This window comes from Pygocentrus nattereri, chromosome 2 (genome assembly GCF_015220715.1).
Source record: "Pygocentrus nattereri isolate fPygNat1 chromosome 2, fPygNat1.pri, whole genome shotgun sequence".
NCBI lineage: Eukaryota > Metazoa > Chordata > Actinopteri > Characiformes > Serrasalmidae > Pygocentrus > Pygocentrus nattereri.
Window position 1 is genome coordinate 21028387 of NC_051212.1, and position 8882 is coordinate 21037268.

Consider the following 8882-nt stretch of genomic DNA (forward strand, 5'->3'; position numbering starts at 1 on the left):
ATCATGCTGCTGCGCCTCCAGTGAAGCTGTGTCCCGCGCGTTTTAGCAGTTTGTTAAATATTCAGCGCGCGGTGCATCATGGGAAGCGCCATACTGTGCTTTTCTTACAGGAACATCACACAAACTCGGGCACGGACGTTGTGGTGAGAGCAGCTCGGTGTTTGTAGCGTTTCTGTCCAGGTTTTATTCCGCTGGTGAAATTAGCGGAGTGGTCACCGTCTCCGTGTGTCGTGCTGTCAGTGGTGGCTTCGCTCCCCGAGGCGAGCACAACTCATACTTACCTGGCAGGGGAGACACCATGATCAAGAAGGTGGTTCACCCAGGGCGAGGCTCAGCCATTGCACACTAGGCTGTACTGACCTCTGCGAATTCCCCAAATGTGGGAATCTCGACTGCATAATTTGTGGTAGTGGGGGACTGCGTTCGCGCTCTCCCCTGATTAGCGGGTGAAAAAAAGATTATAGAGAAAAAACGGCAACAGCTGCTGTAGCATTAATAGTAATATAGTGCGGGGTTCTCTGTAGACAGCAGCGTCTGCTGTTTGGGAGTCTACAGCGACCGGGGAGTCTACGGTGACAGTAGACAGCTGCGCGTTCTGAATGGGAGTCTACGGTGACCGGGGAGTCTACGGTGACTGTAGACAGCTGCGTCTGCTGAATGGGAGTCTACGGTGACCGGGGAGTCTACGGTGACTGTAGACAGCTGCGCGTTCTGAATGGGAGTCTACGGTGACCGTAGACAGCTGCGCGTTCTGAATGGGAGTCTACGGTGACCGGGGAGTCTACGGTGACCGTAGACAGCTGCGCGTTCTGAATGGGAGTCTACGGTGACCGTAGACAGCTGCGCGTTCTGAATGGGAGTCTACGGTGACCGGGGAGTCTACGGTGACTGTAGACAGCTGCGTCTGCTGAATGGGAGTCTACGGTGACCGGGGAGTCTACGGTGACTGTAGACAGCTGCGCGTTCTGAACGGGAGTCTACGGTGACTGTAGACAGCTGCGCGTTCTGAACGGGAGTCTACGGTGACTGTAGACAGCTGCGCGTTCTTTTGTTTTTTTTTTGGAAAAATACAATTCACTAATTCCCATGTTTCGTCTTTTTGAAATATATGTATATGTACACGGTCACATACGCACACACCAACAACAAATCTACCCCCCAAAAAAACCCTTGATAACAATGAAGGATGAAATAATGAAATTAATTACAAAATACTGTGTATTAAACAATAACCACCCCCCCCACCAACGCCCCCACCTCAGCTCAACATGACCAACTCACATATTGCTAGTTATTTATACAATATAAAAGGCAACACAAAAACAAGCACACGTCCTATGCAACAATAAGTGCTAATGAGGGGTCAGGAATCCCAAATATAGCGATCAGAGGGCAAGGTTGGAGATTCACCCCAAGAAGAGTGGACATAGTCGTAAAATAACACTCCCAGAAGCCGTTCAGATCAGGACAAAGAAAAAACATGCGGCTAAGGTGACAAGGAGAGCCATGGCATTTATCACATTTGTCTTCCATTTCCGGATACGGTTCAGATAGTCTAGCCTTAGAGAAATGCACCCTGTATAAGACCTTTAATTAGATAAGTCCGAGACGGGCACAAGAGGTGGTAGATCGAATCCTTTCTATGGCCTGTTCCCAGGATTCCACATGAATTTGTATTCCAAATTCACTCTCCCATATGCATTTAAATTTACCAGTTGAGTGGCTACTAAAAGCCGAGATAATGTCACACAGCTTTGAAATAAGTGTGATGGGGAACAAATGAAAGCATGGTTTCCCACCGCTGTTCTAGAGGTGAAGAGGGGAAATTAGGAAAACACTTAGCCACAAATTTAGCGAAACAAATGAGTAACAGGGAGACCGTATCGAGATGACTAATTGGCGAAACTATCAAAGACACCATCTACATATAAATATTTGAAATGTGTAAGACCCTTGTCATACCACACTGAAAATGTTGTGTCCACAAGTGATGGAGGAAATAAATGGCTGTTATGTAAAGGACCCAAGGAAGAAGCAGCTACAAATTGAAAGTGCCGTCTAAACTGATACCAGATCTTGAGCGTATTAAGAACCACTTGATTAGCAGTGTACAGAGAGGGTACTGTAGGTAAAGAGGAATAAAGTAGAGCAGATATAAAAGATCCCTTATAGCATGATAGCTCCAATTTACACCAAGAGGATCCAGGAAATTTTAACCAGTAACCAAGTTTGTGGATGTGAGCGGCCCAATAGAAAGTTAGAAAGTTAGGTAATGCAAGTCCTCCACTAAGTCTGCATCTCTGCAGTAAAGTTTTACGAACTCTAGGTGATTTCCCTCCCCAAATAAAAGAACAAATTATCTTATCCAGTGAGTCAAAAAATGTTTTGGAAGAAAAAGAGGTATTGTCTGGAATAAAAATAAAATTTTTTGTAAAATATTCATTTTAAACAACATTGATCTTTCCAATTAAGGAAAGGAGGAGATTACCCCATCTTTGAATATCGGAAGTAATCTTTAAGATGAGGGGAGTGAAATTAGCAGATGCAAGGCTAGATAAAGAATGAGTCACATTGATACCTAGGTATTTAAACCCCAATGGACTAAACTGAAAAGGTAAATCTGACTGTTGAAGATGACAAGCTGCAATATTAACGGGAAAACACTCATTCTTCCCCAAATTTAATTTGTAACCTGAAAAGGTGCTGAAGCTCTCCAAAATACTTAAAACAGCAGGGATGTTTTAAGTGTGGGATCTCTTATATATAATAACAAATCATCTGCATACAACGATAATTTATATTCAATTCCATTACGGGTGATTCCTTTGAATAAGGAGGAAGATCTTAACGTAATAGACAGAGGCTCGATAGCAATGGCAAAAAGCAAAGGTGACAGAGGGCAACCTTGGTGACTTCCACGTCCAAGGGCAAAATAATCAGAATAAACATCATTAGTGTGGACACTAGCTTTAGGGGATGAATAAAGGAGACGAATCCAAGAAATAAATTTATCACCAGGTCCGAATTTCCTCAAAACTGCAAACAAGTACTCCCACTCTACCCTATCGAATGCCTTTTCAGCATCTAAGGAAATTGCAAGTTCATGAAGTTCAGCCGAATGTTTTGAGTAAATTATATTGAAAAGTGTGCGGGTGTTAAAAAACAGTTGACGTCCCTTTATAAACCCATTTTACTCTTCGGATATAATACGAGGAAGCACATTTTCTAAACGGGATGCAATTATCTTAGCTAACACCTTTACATCAGCATTGAGCAAAGATAATGGTCTGTAGGACCCACAGGAGGTTGGATCTTTGTCCCTTTTGAGAAGGAAAGCAATAGTGGCTTGTGTCAGGGTCGGTGGCAGTGAACTACTTTTTAAGGATTCTTTGAATACGGATAAAAGTAGCGGAGCCAATTTACCAATAAATGTTTTGAAAAATTCAATCGGAAACCCATCAGGGCCTGGGGCTTTGTTAGATTGCATAGCTTTAATTGCAGCTGAAACTTCTTCAAGGGAGAGTGGGGAGTCTAGTTGCCTGGCAGCGTCAGTATCAATGACAGGGTTCGAAAGGTTCAGAAGAAATTCGCTCATTTTAGTGTCACCTGCAGGGAATTCAGATTTATATAATGAAGAGTAAAACGATTTGAAATTAATTTCCAAGGGATCTGTAGTAATAATATCACTAATGTTTTTAATACTAGGTATCAAATGGGAAGTGGCCTGCCGCCATAATTGATGTGCCAGTAAATTACTTGCCTTGTCACCATGTTCGTAATACGAGCCACGACTGTGTAGTAATAAGCGCTCTGCCTCTTTAGTTGAAGTGAGATCAAATTCTGTTTGCAAATCAAAACACTGCTTAAGCAGTTCCGGAGAAGGGTTCAGTGCATATCTTTGATCAAGGTTACTAATTGCAGATGAAAGTTCATTAAGCTGAGGATTAACCATTTTATTAGAAAAAGCAGAGTAACAAATAATTTGACCTCTCAGGTAACATTTAAGCGTCTCCCAAAGCAATGAATATGAAGAAGAGTCATTTTGATTGAAAGAAAAGAACTCATCAGTGAAGCTTGAAATGAGTTCACAAAATTCCTTGTGTGCCAAAAGAAGAGAGTTAAACTTGGTGGGCTACGTTGATGAAAATAAAATATTTAGTAATAAAAGGTGAGTGGTCAGAAATTACAATACACGAATAGTCTGAAGAATTAACAGAAGAATTAAGCGTACTGTCGATGACTATTTTTTAAATCCTAGAATATGAGTGGTGCACCTGGGAAAAGAAAGACATTTTTTTGACAGAGGGGTTATGAAACCTCCACAGATCAACAAGACCATTCCGTTTCATAAGATCAGAAAATACGTTGGACATGGCAGATTGAGTCAGATTACGAGGATTAGAGCGGTCCAAGAATGGGTCAAAAACACAATTAAAATCCCCTCCGAGGATCAGCAGGTGAGTATTCAAGAAGGGGATGCTACTCAACAATCTGTCATCGAAATTCGGGTCATATACGTTTACCAACAAAACCTTTTTTTGAATTAGGGTACCAGCAACTATGAGGTATCTGCCATTCCTATCAGCAATAACACCTGTGGATGAGAACGGAACTTTTTTGTTAATTAAAATAGCGACTCCTCTAGCTTTTGAATTAAGGTTTAAGTGGAAGTCTTGACTTACCCACGGGCAATGTAACCTACGATGATCTTTAATATGAAGATGAGTCTCCTGTAAGAATACTAAATCAGAGTTTAAACATTTCAAGTGTGTAAAAACTTTAGATCTCTTAACAGGATTACCCATACCTTTAATATTCCAGCTAATAAATCTAAGAGGTGTGCCTGGCCAGCAATGCTGGGATCTATATTGGCATTAACCATTTAAAAAGATAAAAAAAAAAAACAACAAAAATGTAAATGGCCATAGAGAGCAGAGGTGGGACACCCTCCCCCCAACATACCCCTAAACAAAAATACACCCAAAGTGCCCCTCACAAACCCAGAACAAAGGGGACAGCAGTGTTTCCCACATTAACCTAAAGTTGTAGTCTATACTAATGTTGAACTACCCGGAGACTACGCGGAGCAAAGTAAGCAAGAAGAAGAGACAGAAGAAAAAAAAGAAGAAAAAAACTCCCGCCGATTTCAACATCATTTAATGGTATGCGCACCATGCAAAACGTGATATATATATACACTGCTCAAAAAATAAAGGGAACACTCAAATAACACATCCTAGATCTGAATGAATGAAATATTCTCATTGAATACTTTGTTCTCTACAAAGTTGAATGTGCTGACAACAAAATCACACAAAAGTCATCAATGGAAATGTTGGACACACTGACCAGCCTGTCGGTACTGACAGCCTCCGTTTTTAGAGGTGCACGATTTTACATCCACTATTCAATAAACATAAAGGCATTAATCTAATGCCAATTTCTCAATAGTAAACGGCACTGATAACCAGGAGAGAGTAACTGGTAAACATTAGCTTTGCTGCCAGCTCTGTTCACCACAGAAGAGCAGCCAGCTGCACCAGCTGAACATAAGTTCCATCGTAGCCTAGTTTGTATGTAAACTTGTTTAATGTAAACTAGAATTTAACTTGCTGTTATAACTTAAAATGAACACACCCTATAGTGGATGCAAGTTCTGCCATAAAGATCAGTTTAAATGGCAGGTTAATTTGATCGACGGGAAACATGAAGAACAAAATACATAAAAAAACGTAATTCTGTGCGACAATATTTTGACCTACAGCCAGAGAACTTGCAGAATTGCCACTCTGTCTTGTGGGTTCCTCAAACTCTACAGGGAGCTCCAAAGCGAGTCCCATATGAAGGGGTTAAGATGGAGCATCTGAGCGAGATCAGTTTATAAATTCCTAAACATTTTTAATGTAAAAGAACAGCATGAAACATTTTAACACACATATTTTCAGGAGCTCGCGGACACCGGGCGTTTTGCAGTCATGTATTTGATATAACGGGGGAAATAGGAAGAGGCCAGGGTCCTCCTAAACTGGCCCTGATGGAGCCGCTGTTGTAGCTGTTGTGCGGCTACAGGTAAAACCCGCTGCAGTGCAGTAACAGCTCAACACCTGTTTGGAGAATAAAGACGACGAGAGCACGCCGAAAAACTGGTTTGGTTTGGGGAGAAAATCCTCGTTTATAAGCACAACATTTACAACAAAAGACCTAAAAAGCCTCGAGTTTGTTCAGAGAACAGAGAAAGGTGGCTTCTTGGTTCGCGTCAGCAGATTTGACGCAGCCTCGAGCACACCTTACACCCCTTAAATAAAACTGACAGAAGTTACCAATAAAACATTAAAATCTCAGAAAAGGGATTTGGTTATTATTGTGTACAAAATAATACTAAAACAAATTGTTCTGATTTATGCTGTCTGTACATAATGTGAATAGCCCTTGCGGGGCTGTCACTGCAAAGTGGTTCCACAGGATAATCATGGCCCTGGGTTGTGGACGGGGCCTCTGTGTGCTGGCTAGTGGATGCGTTCTGTTTGGGCTGGACAGATGGCTCAGGCTGTTCTAGAGGGACAGTGGACTTGGGCTGCTGGAGGCAGACAGCAGGCCTAGGCTTTCTTGGCCAGACAACTGACTGTGGTTTCTTCGGCTGGATAGCCTCCTCAGGCTTTTTTGGCCGCACAACTGACTGTGGTTTCTTCTCAGGCTTTTTTGGCTGGACAACTGATTGTGGTTTCTTCTCAGGCTGTTTTGGCTAGACAGTGAACTCAGGTGGCTTGATCTTGGCCATGGGCCTAGAACCCTGGGACTGGGCCTTAAGCTAGTCTAAGAATTTACCAAAGTATTTTTGTATTATAATTTTTTTTAGAACCATGTTTACATCCATTAACTCTGTATCTTACTTTCCTAAACATTTTTAATGTAAAAGAACAGCATGAAACATTTTAACACACATATTTTAACAGCTTTTGAACTTGAGTTATATGAGTTTATACTCACGCCTCAGGAGCTCGCGGACACCGGGAGTTTTGCAGTCATGTATTTTATATAACGGGGGAAATAGGAAGAGGCCAGGGTCCTCCTAAACCGGCCCTGATGGAGCCGCTATTGTAGCTGTTGTGTGGCTACAGGTAAAACCCGCTGCAGTGCAGTAACAGCTCAACACCTGTTTGGAGAATAAAGCCGATGAGAGCAGGCCGAAAAACTGGTTTGGTTTTCGCGTTTTTTGGGGGAGAAAATCCTCGTTTATAAGCACAACATTTACAATAAAAGACCTAGAAAGCGTTTGTTCAGAGAACAGAGAAAGGTGGCTTCTTGGTTCGCGTCAGCAGATTCGACGCAGCCTCGAGCACACCTTACACCACAAGAGGCGCCGTGGCCTCCACACGTCCCAGCCCTCCACCTACTTTCTCTTCTTTTAGACCAGCCAAAAGGGGGTGCACCGCTCCCGGAGGTACTGCAATACCGGGTCGATGCGTGGAGTGGACGGAGCAAGCCCCTATTCCATCTCCCTGCTCCAAAAATCTATTTAATATATGGTCCCCGGGTAGGGGACGTATCAGATATTAAACTGATAAGAACAGATTTTTTATTTTTTTTTTCTGTCTGGATCAGAAAAAGGATTTACAATTTTGCTGTGACGCATACCTTTTCATCATTTCCAGGTTTTAAAAAAAATTGTATTTTAATTTTAAAATAAACATTTTAAACAAAACATTTAAAACCATTTAAAACAACACAACTTTTAAGTTATCAATATATTTATCAATATAAAAGTCGTGTCCCCCCCGAAAAACTTGGTAGATAAAATAAACGGAGAAAGCCATGAACATGATCCCACAACCCATACAGTTATACTAAATAACTATAACAAAAGATCACATGCCGTTCTAATAATTCCTCCACCTTGTACTGTAAAAAATACTAAATGACTAAACTATAACAGACACTAGCATACTTAACCCCTTACAAACACGCAAAAACATCACCACATGAGCAAAGTCTTCTTTTAAACAGTGAAGTCTGGGGGATTCCAGGGGTCAGCATGACCAGAAGTACAATGGCTGAGCCTGCGTGAACCACCTTCTTCTTAATCACAGCATCTCCTCTGCCAGGTATGTGAGTTCCACGCACACTGGGGAGTGAAATCACTACTGGCTAAACTATTCACTACGATGGAGCGCGCTCAATTAATTACACAACAAAATGAACCTAAATATACGTCCTGCTCTACAAGAAACTATTTTGCTGTGTATAAAAGCTGTTGTCTGAAGAAAACTTCCCCGAAATGGTAAGTTTACAAAAGAAGGAAACACACTTTACTTTTAATGCAAGTCAACGGAACAGCAGTTTTTTTTCCCCCAAGCATTTCAAACTAGGCCAAAGACTTGTGTAAACATTCCATTTCGAGTTACAAGCTGCATGTTTATATCATATTGCTGCATGTTCGCAGATTACTACCGTGTGTATATAATTTATGTATGTATATAATAATTATATATAACATATATAATTACACAAATACGTAAAATATTTTATAGATGTTTTATATACACAAGAACAAACACACAGGCTTGTTTCTTTTTGTTATTAAATATTGTTCTTTTTATGGACACAGTTCTCTTTTAAAGTATCTACATTCACAACAGTCAAAACACACACAGGAACATGTCTGACTTTTCCTAGCACAACTCCTACGATATTAAGGCAGGGTTTTTTTACCATTTCTTGCTCTTTTAGTTTTTCTAGTTTTTGAAAACCACAGAAAGGAAAAAGCCTCCAGCTGTTATGACAGACATGATGCACTACAGGAGCTCTCCTGTTGCTTTTCCAGTCCTACTTTTTCCAAGACATTTAAACCTTTTTTTAAAATTTATATCCAATTTACATATAAT

At 41.1% G+C, this 8882-nt stretch overlaps 2 non-coding genes across 2 annotated transcripts; one reads left to right on the forward strand and one right to left on the reverse strand.

Moving 5' to 3' along the window:
- The first annotated feature begins 273 nt into the window (after window positions 1-273).
- LOC119262691 lies at window positions 274-438 on the forward strand. The gene has a single exon (XR_005129833.1). It is a non-coding gene; the product is annotated as a U1 spliceosomal RNA (small nuclear RNA).
- A 6981-nt stretch (window positions 439-7419) lies between these two features.
- On the reverse strand, window positions 7420-7611 carry LOC119262716. Its single transcript, XR_005129853.1, has one exon. It is a non-coding gene; the product is annotated as a U2 spliceosomal RNA (small nuclear RNA).
- Between the last annotated feature and the right edge of the window lie 1271 nt (window positions 7612-8882).